Source organism: Neomonachus schauinslandi, chromosome 2 (genome assembly GCF_002201575.2).
Source record: "Neomonachus schauinslandi chromosome 2, ASM220157v2, whole genome shotgun sequence".
Taxonomy (NCBI): domain Eukaryota; kingdom Metazoa; phylum Chordata; class Mammalia; order Carnivora; family Phocidae; genus Neomonachus; species Neomonachus schauinslandi.
Window position 1 is genome coordinate 135,489,481 of NC_058404.1, and position 18,638 is coordinate 135,508,118.

Sequence of the window (18,638 nt, forward strand, 5' to 3'; positions counted from 1 at the left end):
AAAAACCAGGTTTGAGATGTAACTTATTTTGTAGCTGTGTCAACAGAGTAGACTAATGGCCCGGAGCATGGACTCTGGAATCAGACCACCTGGATCCAAATTTCAGCTGTCACATGCCAGCTATACATCCTAGGTCAAAGACTTAGTTTCCGCATCTGTAAAATGAGATTAGTAATCGTATTAACAACATAAAGTGATACAAGGATTAAATTAAAAACCCATGTAAGTACTGAGCAGAATCTATAGCACAGAGTGAATCCTCAATAAATCACAGTTAATATATTTTTAGAAGATTTTATTTATTTATTTGACAGAGAGAGACACAGCGAGAGAGGGAACACAAGCAGGGGGAGTGGGAGAGGGAGAAGCAGGCTTCCCGCTGAGCAGGGAGCCCAATGTGGGGCTCGATCCCAGGACCCTGGGATCATGACCTGAGCCGAAGGCAGATGCCCAACGACTGAGCCACCCTGGTGCCCCAAATCACAGTTAATATTATCAATCATATTTGCCGACTTCTTTGTTCTTTTCCATTTTTTTCTGTTTCAAGTTGAATGAAAAAGATTGTACTATTCTTTTCTAGTTGAAAATCACTCTGCTGATAGGGTTAATTCTTGTGAGTATATGTAAGGCTAAAAAGGCCATTTGGTAACATAACTTTTGTTCAATGTGTGACAGAAAATTTCTAAGAAGGAGGGCATGTGATGTAATGAGAACTGGGTGTTATATAAGACTGATGAATCATCGAACTCTACCTCTGAAACCAATAATACACTATATCTTAATTAATGGAATTTAAATTTTAAAAAATAAAAGCTTAAGGAAAAGAAAATTTCTAAGGAACAGTAACAAGTATTAAAATTAATAGCCCTAAATGGCATTCAGAAAACAATAGTGGGAATGTTCGCTAGGGGGAGCTATTATAACAAATTATGTGGTATTCTTTTTAAAAATATTTTTCATAGTTTATTGACAATATACCTTTGCTGTGAAGTGAAAATTGATAAGTACTATGCTGTACTTTTGGGCAGACTATAAGTATGATAGCTAACTGCTTTAAAAGACAAACGTTAATTTAATTTGGAGAGAATAAGTATTTACTAAACTTTGAAAAACGGCACTAAGATCTCATTCCAACTTACCCAAAAGGATTTCAAAGAAATTGTAAGAGGTAAATAATCAGTAGGGTTTTCTAGTTAAATAGGGTCCCATTGAATAGTGAAATTAAAACAAACCATTTAAGATCATTAACAGCATTCTCTGAAATGACTGTAGAAAAGCAAAATAAAGACAAATGACAATTTAAAAGTGGCTCTCCCGAGTCTTGCTCCCCCACGAGGAGGGGAGACTTTTAACAGAAACAGAGTGGCTTTGAATCAGAAATAATCTGGCAATCAGGGACTCAGTCCAACAAAGCAGCCCGAGAAAGGATTGGTCTAGTACTCAGGTGACCTGGGCTTGGGGGCCAGCTTTTCTGCTGTTTCATTCTGCCCCAGTTGCCTTCCCCCTAAGAGGAGAAGGGCTGGAGCTCCAAGGGTCCTTCCGGTTCTGACACTAGGATAGTGACGGTAAAAAACGGTAAATTATGTGTAATCATGTTTAAGGTGAGTATTTGCTTAACTCTTAATACCTTAAGTGTTATAGTCATATGGTCCTTATTTGCTCTAGACAAACGTCCCCTAACACCAGAATCAGAGTCATAATTTACTCACACAGATATTTCCGACATGCGATTAGTATTACTTGCTTTGTTTTGGTTCTTTTTGGAGGAGAAGAGAATAGTTTCTTCGGACTGGCCCAAGCTGAAGAATGTTAAAGCTGGCTACGTTGCACAGCTCGAAGGATGGTGGGGGCGCAGCTTAGAGCACAAAGCCAAGACAGCTATGTAAGAAATACATATTTTTAAAAAACAAGATTTAAGTTTTCAACTGGAAACTTTCATGTCCATCATGAATGTATTTGTAATTGGCAGTCCCAGATCATATCTCCATTTTTTATTTTGTTTGAGAAAATTCTTTTCAAATTTGGAAGATTCATTACACACTATTTAATTATATTTAGAAATACACTGTTCCCATTTCAATCAAAATGACTTTTATACTATCTACCTTAACACTAAAGAGCTGGTAATTTGCAGAACCGTCTTAAAAATATCCATTTGTCTCTTTCAAAAATGATGGGTCCATTTTAGACCTTGTTAGGATTCTGATACAAACTACATGTAAAAAGACATTTACGGGACATGTGAGAAAGTGTGATCACCGAAGAATTTTTGCATGGAATTAAGGAGTCTATCTAGTTTTTAGGTGTGAAAATGATAGTAATATAGTGGGCTTTTTTTTTTTTTAAGATTTTATTTATTTGACAGAGAGAGACACAGCGAGAGAGGGAACACAAGCAGGGGGAGTGGGAGAGGGAGAAGCAGGCTTCCCGCAGAGCAGGGAGCCCGATGTGGGACTCGATCCCAGGACCCTGAGATCATGACCTGAGCCGAAGGCAGTCGCTCAACCGACTAAGCCACCCAGGAGCCCTATAGTGGGCTTTTTATTTTATTTTATTTTATTTTATTTTATTTTTTTTTATAGTGGGCTTTTTAAAAAGAGTCCTTCTCTTTTAGACATACACACTGAAATAATTACAGATGTAATGATATGTTGTCTGGGATTTGTCTCACGACAGTGCAGTGCTTGAGGAGAGAGAAGTGGGACAGGATTTAGAGGAAATAAACCTAGCCATAAGTTGGTAATCGTTGAAGCAGGGTCCTCAATATCTAGAAGAGGGTCATTATCTATTCTCTCTACTTTTGCATATTATGAAATTTTCCATAGCAAAAAGTTTAAAAAAAATTACATGCCAAAAAAACTCCAAAACCCAACGGTCATTATTTAATAACTTTGAACTTAGTATGTACCTATGAAGACATCTTTTACAAGAGAAATTTGCAGTTCCAAGTCTTTTTCTTGATGATTGGGTCTGAATGTGTTAATCAATGCTGCCCTGTCATAGCCCTTGACATAAGGAAAATGCTGAAATGTGATTTTTAAATCATAAAAATGTGCCCATAGTAATAGCTCCATCTTTTGCATAATATTTAAATCAATTCATTGATTTCCAGTTGCCTGATACTCTTATTTCAGTAACAAAATAAACGATACATAGTTCAGTAAAGTTGAATCCATTTGAGTTCATTTGTGCTCAAAGTCTGAGGCCAATTAAGACCTGCCTCTTAGCTGCGTGTCGGGGGATGGGGCATTGGTCGCTTTTAAGCCTTGGTTTTTCCTTTCTTTATTTTACAGTTGCTAACCGTGTTTATGAAAAGAGAAATCAGGAGTAAAACCCATCTATGTCTGACCCTGGCTCTTTATATACTTGCATATAAAGAATTATGAATAAAGTGTCTATGAACGTCTTACAAACATCTCCATAAAAAATATCTCAGAAGACAAAACCTCTCAAGGGCGCCTGGGTGGCTCAGTCGTTAAGCGTCTGCCTTCGGCTCAGGTCATGATCCCGGGGTCCTGGGATCGAGCCCCGCATCGGGCTCCCTGCTCCGCGGGAAGCCTGCTTCTCCCTCTCCCACTCCCCCTGCTTGTGTTCCCTCTCTCACTGTCTCTCTCTCTCTGTTGAAAAATAAATAAAATCTTTAAAAAAAAAAAAAAAAGACAAAACCTCTCAACCCTATATTCTCCTCCCTATTTTTCTGTTTCTTTTTATAGCATAACTCCTCAAAGAGTCATCTGTATTTGCTGTCTCTAGTTCCTTTCCTTGTATCCTTTCTTGAATTTACTTCATCAGGGCTCTGCCATGACTGTCCTGCTCTTGTCAAGGTCAGTGATGACTTTCCCTTTGCTAAATCTGAGTGTCAGTTTTTAGTCCCCATCTGACTTGACCTATCAGGAGCATTTGACGTGGTTGACCACTCACTCCGAGCTCCCTGATAATCTTGTTCACTTTCAGGTCACAGTGATCTGCAGGTTTTCCTTAGGCTTCACTGGTCACTCCTTGGTCTTTCTTGCTGGTTCTTCCTCAGATTCTTGATTTTAAAGGCTCAGGTCTCAGTCCTTGAAATTCTTCTCTTCTCTATCCATACTCATTATCTTGATATCATTTAGTCTCAGTGAGTTCTAAATGTCATATAAATACAGATGCTCCCAAATTTATATCCAACCCAGACCTTTCCCCATGAATTCCAGACTCATATTAGACTACCTCCTGACATCTTGGATGTAAAGAGGCATCTCATAATTAACATGTGCAAAACAACTGCTTATTTTTCCACCCATCCAGACCTGGTCCACCTTCAGTCCACCTCACCTCAGTGAAAGGCCACTCCATTATTCCAGTTGTTCAGGCCAAATCCTTAGTCATCCTCTCTTCCTCTTATAACCCACATCCTGTCCTGCAAATACTTTTGTTTCTACCATCAAAACATATCTGGACTGTCTACCTCCCACCATCTCTGTGGTTACCATTTTGATCTCTTTCCTGTATCATTTCCAAAGCCTCCTCACTAGTGTTTCTTTGGCTTTGCTGCTCAACAGTCTATACTCCATACAGCAGCCAAAGTAGTTCTTTTAACCTGAATCTGGTCATGCAGGCCTCTGTTCAAAGCTCTTCCGTAGTGACATGTGAAGCCCTTGGATCTTGTCTTTTTCCTCCACACCACTCTCTCTTACTCATTTTCTACTACTGTCCCCCTATTTTGCTCTCCACAGGTACCCTGCTTCCTTGTTGTACCCTTGCTGTACACCAGGCCTCAGGACCTTTGTGCTTGCTGTCTTCTTTGCCTTGAACCATCTTCTCTATGGTAACTGCATCATATATTAGCTTCAATAACATCATAGTCATGAAGCCTTGTCCTGGTTATATAATTTTTCACACCCTCCTCTCGGTCACCAATGCCCTGCACTCCCTATCCCTTTCCCTTCTTTTTCGCTATAGCTCACATCACCCTTTGACATAGTGTTGGTTTTCACCTGTTTATCATCTCACCCCCAGCCCCCATTAGAATATATACTCTCTGTAGGCAGGACTTTTGTATGTTTTTTTCCTGCTATATCTCCACTGCCTTGTTCGGAGCCTGACACTTTGCAAATACTTAAATATTTATTGAATGAATGGTTGATTGCACAAGTCAGTCACTGAGCATTTCAAATTCTTGTATAAACACTATATTGCCAAATATTAATAGGTAGAACAGAGAAAGGTATAGAACTGAACAGAAGAATAAATAGAACAAAGAATGGTAGAGGATATCTCTGTAGAAAGGTATTGGAGTAACAGTTTGGTTGGAAGAAGAGTAAGGTTAAGTTTGCGGTTGTTTTTTTTTTTTAAATTTTATTTATTTATCTGAGAGAGAGAGTGAGAGAGAGCACAAGAGTGGGGAGGGGCAGAGGGAGAAACAGACTCCCCGCTGAGCAGGGATCCCTGATGCAGGGCTCCATCCCAGGACCTGAGGATTGTAACCTGAGCCAAAGGCAGATGCTTAACTGACTGAGCCACCCAGGAGGCCCATAAGTTTACATTTTTATAGCAAAAATTATGATTTTACTTTGGTTGCATTTGGGCTGAATTGAGAGTGGGGACGATGAAGATGGGAGGGAGAAATAAAGTTACCCCATCAAGTTCCTCCTTAGCACTGGCATTTGTATAAGGCAATTTATAGTTTGGGGCACCTGGGTGGCTCAGTTGGTTAAGTGACTGCCTTCGGCTCAGGTCATGATCCTGGAGTCTGCTTCTCCCTCTGACCCTTCCCCCTCTCATGTGCTCTCTTTCTCTCTCTTTCTCTCTCATTCTCTCTCTTTCAAATAAAAAAAAAAATCTTTAAAAAAAAATTTAAAAAAAAGACAATTTATAGTTTATGAAAAGCCCTACCATATACATCATTTTTGCTTTTGAGCCTCACAACAACCTTCATGGATAGGCAGTCCTAGGTAACAGATGAGGAATCTGGGGCCATGAGAAGATAAGGAAACGTCCCAAGGCAGAGCACAATTTAAAGATCACATATTCTTTTGTCTCACTAGAAAAATTACAACTCTAGTGCAGCAGTTCTCGAACATTTTGGTCTCAGGACTCCACTATATTCTTAAAAATTATTGAGGTCTTCAGAAAGCTTTTGCCTTTGTGAGTTACACCTATCAATATACATTGTTTTAGACATGAAAACTGAGAACTTAAAAAATGTGAATTTCATTAACCCATTATTAATCCATTTAGAAGTAACAATAATAAACATATTACAAGTTAAGATGGGTGACATCTTACCCATCTTAGAGATGAGAGAGAGAGAGAGTGTGCGCCAGCAGGGGGAAGGGCAGAAGAGTGAGAGAAGCAGACTCCCTGCTGAGCAGCCCCATGTGGGGCTGATCCCAGGATCCTGAGATCACAACCTGAGCTCAAGGCAGATGCTTAACTGACTGAGCCACCCAGATGCCCTTGGATAACATATTTTTATGAAAATAATCATGTTTTCAAAAAAATTAGTGAGAGGAGGGGCATTTTTCTACATTTTGTAACCCTCTTTAAAGTCTGGTTTTATAGAGGATAGCTCGTTTCTCTTATCTCCTTTTGTGTTCAATCTGTTGCAATATATTATTTTGGTTGATTTATATAAAGAAAATTGGGAAAAGAGGAGTATCTTAGTAGCATTTTCAGGTAATTGTGTCTATTCTTTGATACAACATCAAAACTCAGCAAGTATTAGTTTCCTTTTTTTTTTAAGATTTACTTATTTATTTATTTATCAGAGAGATAGAGAGAGAGAGAGCACAAGCAGAGGGGAGCGGCAGACAGAGAGAGAAGCAAGTTCCCCACTGAGCAAGGAGCCTGATGCAGGACTTGATCCCAGGACCCTGGGATCATGACCTGAGCGGAAGGCAGATGTTTAACTGACTGAGCCAGTCACCTAGGCATCCCAACAAGTACTAGTTTCTAAAAGATGAGTGAAATTAGGACTCTGAAACCATGTCAATAACATTTTTGTACTCTATAACCTGAAATCCATGTCCTTGCAGTTTGAATGGATCTTTTACCCATGCATGATTTTGAACATCAAACATTGGTCATTTCAAAAATGATGATTCACTAAATTATGCAGATCTTTCAAATGTTAACACATATCTTTTAAAAATGTTAAAAAATTACATTTGTTAATAATACTATCTGTTGTAGGCAGAATAGTGGCCCCCAAAGATGTCCACACCCCAATCCCTTGAGTGTGTGAATAGGTTAGATTACCTGGCAAAGGGGAATTAAGTTTGCAGATAAAATGAAGTTTGCTAATCAGCTGAGCTTAAAATTGGAAGATCAGCCTGGATAATCCAGGTGGATGCAATGTAATCACAAGGGTCTTTAAAAGTGGGATAAAGAGTTGGGAGAGAGAGTCAGAGGAAAAACATACAATGACAGAAGCAGAAGTCAGAGATGCTATGTTGCTGGTTTTGAAGATGGAGGAAGGGGCATGGGGCCAAGGAAGTCTCTAGAAGCTGGAAAAAGCAAATGAACCAATTCTTCCCTGGAGCTTCCAGAAAGACCTACTGACACCTTGATTTTAGTCCAGAGAGACCTGTGTTAGACTTCTAGACAATAGTACTATAAAATAAAAAAATTTGTGATGGTATAAGCCACTAAGTTTATGGTAACTTGTGTCAGCAAGGCATCATTTTTCCAACCACCAAGGTCATCAAAAGGATTTAAATATTAGAAAGTGGTCATACTCATGGTGGCAAATACAAATATCCAGAAGTTTTGCTTGAAACCTTACATTTTATCATTGAAAAAAATACTGTCCGTTGTATTCCTTAAAGTGAGGGGCTTACCATGTTTATGTTTGAGAAAATGTCTGCTGAATACCCAGGTCTGTTTGTCTATCAGTTGTTCTTTCAAGTAAAAATGGTATTTTGGGGGGGCAAAGTGTCTAGTTCAACTTATAAGTTAACCACAAATGATGTCAAGGCAACCCTCACATCTTGGCATGCATCAGAAGTGCTTTGTGTATACTTCCAAAGTCATGAAACAGACTCTTCAAAAGATATGTACTTAAAGGTCAACATTAATAAGATTGATAATTTTTACAGCTTCATCAGGGACATTATTAAGTAAAACTGTCATTATTTAGTTTTTCTTTTCCTGCAAGTGCATGTTGGTGCATTAACCTAATGACTACTAGTATAGTTTGGTGCCGTGACCGAAATTCATTGTAAGTTAATAGTAGTCTAACCTCCATTGCCTCTATACCGTAAGTGTATACGTCAGCACAGTGAAAAAGGCGATTGGTATTGTTATAAAAATAGTTTGACCTGGTGGGCCCCCTGAAAAGGTCTTGAGGACTCTTAGGTTTCCATGGACCCCTCTTTGGGAACCACTGTCCCACTATGATTTGGAACAAAAACTTTTGTTAAGTAAAATATTATTTGTTTAAAAACTTGATACCCTTAAATAGCTTAGCGAATATTAAAATGCTGCTTATTCTTTAGCTTTCTTACTTTCTATTTTTAGGTGGTTTTCAGTTTTCAAGTCATATTCCAAAAATATCTGGGAGGGATTCCCTGGTCTCCAGAAAGGAAACTTTGTCCAGTATTAAAAATATTTGGAGTAAATTTTAAAAATAAACCTTGTGATTGAAGAGTGAAATCATAAGTTTTGAGTCGAACTGGCCCTGCCATCCTAAGTGAAGTACAACTTTCCTTAAAACCAAACTTACTTGTTTATTCAATAAGTATTTACTAAACGTAGTAGGCACTGTGCTTTGTACTGAAAGGGAGAAAGAGAATAAGAAAGTGTTTTTACCTTTAAAGAGTTTATATTCTAATGAGGAAGCCCAGAAAAGTGACAATTTTGGTAACCAGGGGATGATACTATGCTGGAGGTGAGCACAGGGTGCCGTGGAAATGCATAGAAAGGGCACCCAGTGGGGGAGGGTGGGAGGCAGGAGGTTCTGGGAGGCTTCCCAGGGAGCTGGCAGGTGCCTGGAGGCACAAGGGGTGCTGGAGTGGGAGCTGGTATGTGAAGGTGAAGAAGGGGTATCAAGTGGATTCTAGTTTGAGGGAGTAGTAGTAAGAAAGGCTTAATGGTGAAAGAGCTTAGCATATTCAGAAACTGCAGGTAGAGTCAGCTGGGAGCACTGCGTTGGGCATGAGGGCAGGTCAGCGTTCATAGACTTGGTAAAAGGTGGCCCTAAAGAGACAAGCAGGAGCCAGAGTAAGAGTACAGGATCTTGTCTTCCATAGCAAGGAGTTGTGCTTTATGCAAGGCATTAGGAGTGGGACACTCACATTTCTGGAAGGGAAGTCATCCAGTGCTGGGCCTGATGGCCCCATATCCTTTCGTAGCCCTTCCCTTGTACTGCCACGTCTGACCCGTGCAGGCTGCATTTCCCAGGCTCCAGTAACTGTTGGCTTCTGGCTGGACTTGGCCAAAGGGAAGTACTGTTGGAAAACTGGGTGGTCGTGGGGAGGCAGAAATCAGAGTGTTCCTTCTCAACTCTTTCCACCTTAGGCAGCATTGCCAGCTGCAGCTATATCTGCCTGGTGGCCCTTGGCTCTCTCTACACAGGCTGGATGTCATTTCCACTTGCTGGGTGACCCCAGACTCTGGACTCCAGTAATAACCATATTCCCCTTTGTCACTCCTCCTTCCTTGGGTGGTGGTGGCTCTTTCTTCTGCTGTTCCTAGTCTGTGGGTTGCCCCTCCATCCTTTCTTTGACTTCTAGGCTCCTTTATCACCTGTGCAGTCAATTTTCAGTATGAAATTACATCTACTTTTCAGAGTAGTTTGTTCTGTGGCTGGACACTGACTGGTACAAAAACGATAGAATCGATTAACATTTGGGAAAGATCACTCAAACTGCTGGGGAAAATGAATTGCATGGAGGGAGCCAGAAGCAGAGAGACCAACTGAGGGTGGCCCAGTAACCCAAGTGAGACGTGCTGAGGGGTTGAATTTAGGCAGTGCCCAGAGTTTAAAATGAAAAGAGGTTAATTGGAGAGATATTAAGAAGGTGGAATCCAGGGGCGCCTGGGTGGCTCAGTCTGTTAAGTGTCCGACTTTTGATTTCAGCTCAGGTCATGATCTCAGGGTCCTGAGATCGAGCCCCGTGTTAGGCTCTGCACTCAGCAGGGAGTCTTCTGGAGATTCTCTTCTTCTCCTCTGCCCCTCCCCCCACCCCATGTGTTCTCTCTCTCACTCTTTCTTTCTCTAAAGTAAATAAATCTTAAAAAAAAAAGAAGGTGGAATCCACAATAGCTGTGCCTGACTGACTGTGGGGTCAGGGGAGGAGTTATATTGATATCTATGTTTCTAGCTTGGGCAAATGGGTAGACGATGAGACCATTCCCTGAGGTGGGAAATACTGATGAAGAGAGGAGGATGGGCTCCATGTTGGGCCTGTGGAGTCTGAGGAGCCTGTGAGATCATTTATTGGACAGGTGAGTGTAGAGCTCAAGTAAGATACCTGTTGAGAGAGGCATTGATGTCTCACAGCCACAAAAGTAGCAGAGATCATACAGGGTAGTGCATAGAATAAGGACAGAGAGAGGAGAAGGGAAAACACAGATGGGAAGAGAGGCTTTGAGGGGACAACAGAATTCTGTCAGCTGCCTACTTTCAGATTTATGAGAATCTGCCTTTCTTTCCTAGTCTGTTGGTTCAGAACTTCTACTCACCTCAAGAGGAGGCTGGTTAGAAGATGCTTTGGGAAAAACTGGTTTGAACAAAGGAAAGGGGTTAGAAGGTGCTCACTCCGGTATGTCAACCCTGGATCTGATACGTGAAACTGCCGTCTCCTCAAACTCCCTCTATTAAGTTCAGTAACTATTGTCAAAACTCCATTTGCCTAAGTACGGATACGTATGGGCCCATCTTTAATTACTATTTAGCACAGAGCATTAGAGGTTTGACATTGGCAGGACCAAAAAATGACTTGTAAAGGTGAGGATGGGCTGAGCCTTTTAGAACAGGCTGGGGTTGGAGAGGAAGGGCAGGCGATCCCACTTTGCTGGTGAGGTCAGCAAAAAAGGCAAAGAAATAGGTCTGTATCTATTCAGAGAACCGAAAGACAACAATTTGGAAGAAAGCAGAAAGTTTGTAGGAGACATTGAGACAAATATGGTGGTCCCAGAATACAAATGCCAGGTTGAAAGACTGACATGATAAGGAGAAATCTGACTTCTCTGAATGACCAAAAGATGGCAGTCAAGCTGTGAGAAAAAGTTAACAGGCATTGGATTTTTGGCTCTGTCAGAGATACCCACAAATGAAATGCCCAGCCTTGAGAGGTAGTGAGTTCCCTGTCATTGCAAGTGCTCAAGATGGACAGAAGATGCTGGAGGAGGTGGTGCGACCAGAAGCATTTTTTCCCAAACCCTGCTCTTCATGGCCCATTAATGGATCATGAAATTGATTTAGCGTGTTGTATTAATGTGCTGGGGCTGATGTGTACCACAGCACCACAGACTGGGTGGCTGAAGTAACAGAAATTTACCGTCCTACAATCCTGGAGGCAGGAAGTCTGAAATCAAGGTGTTGGCAGGGTTGGTTCCTGCTGAAAGCTGTGAAGGAAGGGTCTGTTCCAGGCCTCTCTCCTTGTCTTGCAAATGGCCAACTTCTCCCCGTGTCTCCTCACATCGTCTTCACTCGATGCACATCTCTGTGTTCAAATTGCCCCTTGTCATAAAGACACAAGTCATACCAAATTAGAGCCCACCCTAATAACCTCATTTTTCTTTTATTTTATATTTTTTAAAGATTTTATTTATTTGAGAGAGAGAGAGAGAGAACTTGAGAAGGGGGAGGGGCAGAGGGAGAGGGAGAAGCAGACTCCCCGCTGAGCAGGAAGCCTGATGCGGGACTTGATCCCTGGGACTCCAGGATCATGACCTGAGTCAAAGGCAGATACTCAACCAACTGAGACAGCCAGGTGCCCCAAAAACCTCATTTTAACTTGATGACTTCTATAAAGATACCATCTCCAAATAAGGTCACCCTCTGAGGTACTGGGGGTTAGGACTTGAACATATGAATTTTGGGTGGGCTACAATGCAACCCATAGCATGTATCTTCATCAGAACTTAAAAAGAATGAAATAGAATAAAACAGAATAGGAAACATTAGAGGATATCATCTCTATACATATGTGTGTGGGTCCTGGGTTGCAATGTGAAGTGTCACAGTTCAAATTTCTAAACTGAGAATTTGACCTTGGACTGAGGGAAAGTTCAGAGGAGGATTTCAGAGCGGTTTCCACTCCCAGTCAGAAATGGGGAAGATGAAGCTGAGCAACGCTGCCTTGCCCCCTGCTACTCAAGGACCAGCAGCTCTGTGTACATGAGGTGAGCCCAGAGTTACCTTGGTAGCTCACGTCTGCAGGTTGGTTTTGGCTGCGTCTGTGCCTTCCTGATCCGAGCTGTGGGTGTTTGTAAACTGCCTGCTTTTCTATCCCTGCGTGTCGTGCCCACTTGCCCTTATTAGATTGCATTCCATGGGTGCAGGAATCTTCTGTGCTGCGTGTGTGTGTTTAAGATTTTATTTATTTATTTGACACAGAGAGAGAGATAGAGAGAACAAGCAGGGGGAGCGGCAGGCAGACAGAGGGGGTGGGAGAGGGAGAAGCAGACTCCCCGCTGAGCAGGGAGCCCGATGTGGGGCTCCATCCCAGGACCCTGGGATCATGACCTGAGCCGAAGGCAGACGCTCAACGACTGAGCCACCCAAGCGCCTCCCCCCCCTTTTTTTTTTGACAATGCTTTTACTCTTACTTAAAATTCCATTTGTGGAACTAATTTATTCTAAACCTAACATTAAACTGAGTTATATGATATGAACTATATCTTATCTTTGTTAAGGGAAAATATTGGTTATAAAAATATAGCTGTGTGGAAGCATAACATATTTCAAGTAATTGTGGTGTGATGAGTCAGGGCTAAAAATATAAATCACATCACCCTCTGCCCGGCTTCCCTAGCAGGTGCTCCAGGTGAAATTTCGTGATAGTTCTCTGCCTACTGATGGAGGAGGTAGTACTGGTCATGGCCCCGTGTATTTTATGGCTGAATAATGCTTCACTTCACTCCTAATTTAATCAAATTTGTGACTTGGCATCTGTAGTCATTTGGGTGACTGTATTTTTTATGCATTAAATCAATTGACAGGAAGATATGTCTTTTTATATAATTGGCAGTTTCTCCTAACTATAGAAAGGAACACCCATTGGTGGGTGCTGCTTTGCTAATCAAGCTTTGGAAGCAAAGGTCAGGATAAAGTGATGTAAATAGATAGCTTAGAGTAGGTTGCCTCAGTCACACAGGATGGATAAATCTCTTCCTCTGGGGTTGAAAAAAATGCAATCGGTACAGTGTATAAACATAGTACTTGGGGACGCTCTTCTGCAGGTGAATTCTTCAGGGCCTGAAAGAGGTACATTATGTGATGTATCAAGTATGGAGATTAAGGCAATGCAAATCTGTTATAGCTGCTATTTTATGTTTCATCTTCTTTCCTGTTAATTGAATCTTGATTGGGAGTCAAAAAGGATATTGGGAATTTCTATCTTGAATCACCATTATAATAAGCTCTTTAAGAGAAACCAGTGTAAGTCCTTTGTCAGCAATTCTGAATCTAGGGCACAGCACTTTTTAAACTATATTGATATAATACAAGTGAGAAACAGGAACAGCATTTTAACCAGTTGATGGAAGAGATGAGCACTGCCAGTAAGCTACTTACAAAATACCGCTTATATTGGGCGCCTGGGTGGCTCAGTTGGTTAAGCGACTGCCGTCGGCTCAGGTCATGATCCTGGAGTCCCCGGATCGAGTCCCGGATCGAGTCCCGCATCGGGCTCCCTGCTCGGCAGGGAGCCTGCTTCTCCCTCTGACCCTCCTCCCTCTCATGCTCTCTGTCTCTCATTCTCTCTCTCTCAAATAAATAAAATCAAATCTTTAAAAAAAGAATACCACTTATAAAAAGTGCAGATAAAGATGATCGCATTTACTGGGCCACCTCTAGTGTCTGCAAAGCCTGAGATCTGGCCAGGCTGGTGCAGAGAAGGCTGTCTTCCTCTAGCCCATGCCTCCAGCCTAAAAAGATAGGAACCAAGTATCGGACCAATAAGAAAACGAATTCAAAGTTCAGGCCCTTTGCTTTCACAGCATGGGTCACATTGCTGGCCCTGCTCGAATGACTCAACAGCCCAGGTTCCGGTGCAGGATGAGTGGGGTGGGGGAGCTGCTGCACTCGCAGCCATCCATCCCTGAAGCATTCAGAGCAATCCCTGGGCAGCTCCACCCTGCCACTTAGTCACCCTTATACTCACCTCTTCTTGATTCATTCACATATCTATGGGGCAACTGTCTTGACCTCTCTCCCTTCTCACATTACCAACTCCTCCCCAAATCTTTCCATCAAATGGATGTTTCCTGCTTACCTGAGAGAAGTTTCCTTATTCATTTTCCTACCCTGAATGCCTGTGTTTTTTCATACCCAGTCTTGCCTCCTTCAACCCCAAAGAAAGGCTTACCTTTCCATCTCTTCTCATCCTCTTGGATATTGCTTGGCAATCCTCTCCTCCTTTTTTAGAATCTTCAGTCTCTTCCATTGCATTTTCTTCCTTCTGGCTTTCTGCAAAAATGCACAGGAACATCTGGTTTGGGGAAAACGCACAAACACATATTCAAAAGTGAAAGGGCTCCACCTCGATTAGATTCTGTCTTGCCAGCAAGTTTCTCTCTGGCCAGAGGTTCTCTTCTTAATGAACTCCCACCCATACTCCTAGCTGACTGGCCACTGGCATGGTACTTATCAGTTAGCCTCTGCCATGCATTGCTAGTTATCTTTTTACATAAATGAACCAAGTTATCAGTAGGCTCCTGTAAGAAATGCTCCTGTCAGCATCTAGCTGATTTAAGATCAAGACTATATTCTATGTCCTTAAAGTCAAGGGTAAATTGATGTTCTGGATTATCTAAACAAAAAAAATCTAAATTATCTAAAAATTTTTATTTATCTAAATAAAAAATTACTTGGAGCTACAGAGTATTATGCTGAGTGAAATAAGTCAGTCAGAGAAAGACAAATACCTTATGATTTCACTCATATGTGAATTTAAGAAACAAAATAAACTAGCATAGGGGAAAAAGAGAGAGAGAGAGGCAAACCAAGAAAAAGACTCTTAACTACAGAGAACAAACAGATGGTTACCAGAGGGGAGGTGGGTAGGGGGGTTGGGTGAAATAGGTGATGGGGATTAAGGAGGACACTTGCTGTCATGAGCACTGGGTGACATATGGAAATGCTGAATCACTAAGTTGTACACCTGCAACTAATATTACACTGCATGTTAACTAACTGGAATTTAAATAAAAATTAAAGGGTGCCTGGCTGACTCAGTCAGTAGAGCATATGACTTGATCTTGGGGTAGGAGTTCAAGCCCCACTTTGGGCATGGAGCCTCCTTAAAAGAATGCTTCTTTAAAAAAAAACAAAAAAAATTACTCTTATTGAAGATATTAGGATAATTCAAGCAGAAGTAGATTTGTGATGTAATGTCCAAATAATAATGCCAAGGACACTCCTAAGGATCTTTTTAGTAAAGAGTCCCAGAGTCCCTTCTCAGACCAGGAAAATTATTTGTTACCCCTTTCCCATTACTGCAGACTCCAGAAATTAAGTTTACTTGCCTCTGTTCTTAGCAGCTGACACACCCATCCAATTTCTTCACATCAGAATCTGTCGAAGGTTGATAGGGGCAGAAGCTACTTCCAGTTGTTGAGGTTCTTGGTATATTAATAGATAAATGAATTCCAAAATAGGATTATGAAAATTCTGGTCTATTTACTTTTAACAATTTAGGACTTTTAACATATGCATTTTTTATTATTCACAAGCTAATTATGAGATTTATTAAAAATATTAATGTAGATCGTACAAAGGCTATGTGGTTGGGTACTGGGACCACAGGATTAAAATTAGAAGGTGATTGTCTTTTTCTTTCCGTTGGTCAGTGTGTATGATTGTGACTGTGTACATTTTCTCTTTTGGAAGTAACTTACAAGGTCTAAATGTGAGGCGCTTTGTGTGTGGAAGCTGTAGGCCAAACAGCCTTCCTCCACTACATGCCTGCTTTCTCCAGTGCACACACACAGACACAAGGACACACACACCAGGTAATGAGCTCTCCCCAAGACCTGCTCAAGAGTCATAGGGAGTCTCCCAGGAATCATTCTTGCTTGCTGTCTGTAAATATAAGCACCAAGAACCCCTGGGCTTTGAGGGGGAAAAAGAAAACAAGTGTGCTTAAGTTACTAACTTTGAGAAATTTTACAAGTTTTTTTTTAAGACTTTATTTATTTATTAGAGAGAGAGAGAGCATGAGCAGGGAGGAGAAGGGAGAGAGAGAAGCAGACTCCCCACCGAGCTCAGAACTCTATGCAGGGCTTGATCCCAGGACCCTGAGATCATGACCCCAGGGCCTTGAGATCATGACCTGAGGTGAAGTCAGATGCTTAACCAACTGAGCCACCCAGGTGCCCCTACAAAGTTTTTATATTCCTATTTCCTGTGCATATCTGCTGGCTCCCTGGGCTGATGTGGTGCCTTGGAACTCTGGGATTACGTTCCCCATCTCCATGATTCTGAAGTCAAAGCTTATTGGAACCATTCCCTTATTCTTATGCCATCTTTTGTAAAGACCCCTTGCTCCAGCATGGCCCCTTTCCCCAGTCCTTAGATGTTCAGTGTGGCCAAGAAGTCCTACACCCTGTTCCCATCATTAAAGCTTACTGTTAGGTACAAAGAGGCAAAGAATCTGTACTCAGAAAACTATAGAATACTCATGAAAGAAATTGAGGACGACACAAAGAAATGGAAAAACGTTCCATGCTCATGGATTGGAAGAACAAATATTGTGAAAATGTCTATGCTACCTAGAGAAATCTACACATTTAACGCAATCCCTATCAAAATACCATCAACTTTTTTCAAAGAAATGGAACAAATAATCCTAAAATTTGTATGGAACCAGAAAAGACCTTGAATAGCCAGAGGAATGTTAAAGAAAAGCAAAGCTGGTGGCATCACAATTCCAGACTTCAAGCTCTATTACAAAGTAATCATCAAGACAGTATGTTATTGGCACAAAAACAGACACATAGATCAGTGGAACAGAATAGAGAGCCCAGAAATGGACCCTCAACTCTATGGTCAACTACTCTTCAACAAAGCAGGAAAGAATGTCCAATGGAAAAAAGACAGTCTCTTCAACAAATGGTGTTGGGAAAACTGGACAGCCACATGCAGAAGAATGAAACTAGACCATTTCCTTACACCACACACAAAAATAGACTCAAAATGGATAAAAGACCTAAATGTGAGACAGGAGTCCATCAAAATCCTAGAGGAGAACACAGGCAGCAACCTCTTCGACCTCAGCTGCAGCAACTTCTTCCTAGAAACATCGCCAAAGGCAAGGGAAGCAAGGGCAAAAATGAACTATTGGGACTTCATCAAGATAAAAAGCTTTTGCACAGCAAAGGAAACAGTCAACAAAACCAAAAGACAACCGACAGGATGGGAGAAGATATTTGCCAATGACATATCAGATAAAGGGCTAGTATCCAAAGTCTATAAAGAACTTACCAAACTCAACACCCAAAGAACAAATGATCCAATCAAGAAATGGGCAGAAGACATGAACAGACATTTCTGCAAAGAAGACATCCAAATGGCCGACAGACACATGAAAAAGTGCTCAACATCCCTTGGCATCAGGGAAATCCAAATCAAAACCTCAATGAGATACCACCTCACACCAGTCAGAATGGCTAAAAATAACAAGTCAGGAAATGACAGATGTTGGCGAGGATGTAGAGAAAGGGGAACCCTTCTACACTGTTGGTGGGAATGCAAGCTGGTACAGCCACTCTGGAAAACAGTATGGAGGTTCCTCAAAAAATTGGAAATAGAGTTACCCTATGACCCTGCAATTTCACTACTGGGTATTTATCTTAAAGATACAAATCTAATGATCCAAAGGGGCACATGCACCCCAATGTTTATAGCAGCAATGTCCACAATAGCCAAACTATGGAAAGAGCCTAGATGTCCATCAACAGATGAATGGATAAAGAAGATGTGGTGTATATATACAATGGAATATTATGCAGCCATCAAAAAAAAAAAGAAATCTTGCCATTTGCAATGACGTGGATGGAACTAGAGGGTATTGTGCTAAGCGAAGTAAGTCAATCAGAGAAAGACAAGTATCATTTGATCTCACTGATATGTGGAATTTGAGAAATAAGACAGCGGATCATAGGGGAAGGGAGGGGAAAATGAAACAAATGAAACCAGAGAGGGAGACAAACCATAAGAGACTCTTAATCTCAGGAAACAAAGAGTGTTGCTGGAGTGGAGGGGAGTGGGAGGGATCGGGTGGCTGGGTGATAGACATTGGGGAGGGTATGTGCTATGGTGAGTGCTGTGAATTGTGTAAGACTGATGAATCACAGACCTGTACCCCTGAAACAAATAATACATTATAAGTTAATTAAAAAGGAAAAAGAAAAAAAGCTTACTGTTAGGTAAGGATCTGCTAAATTCATTATAACCGGACTTATATGATTGCTAAGGCATATTGCTCAGTCTT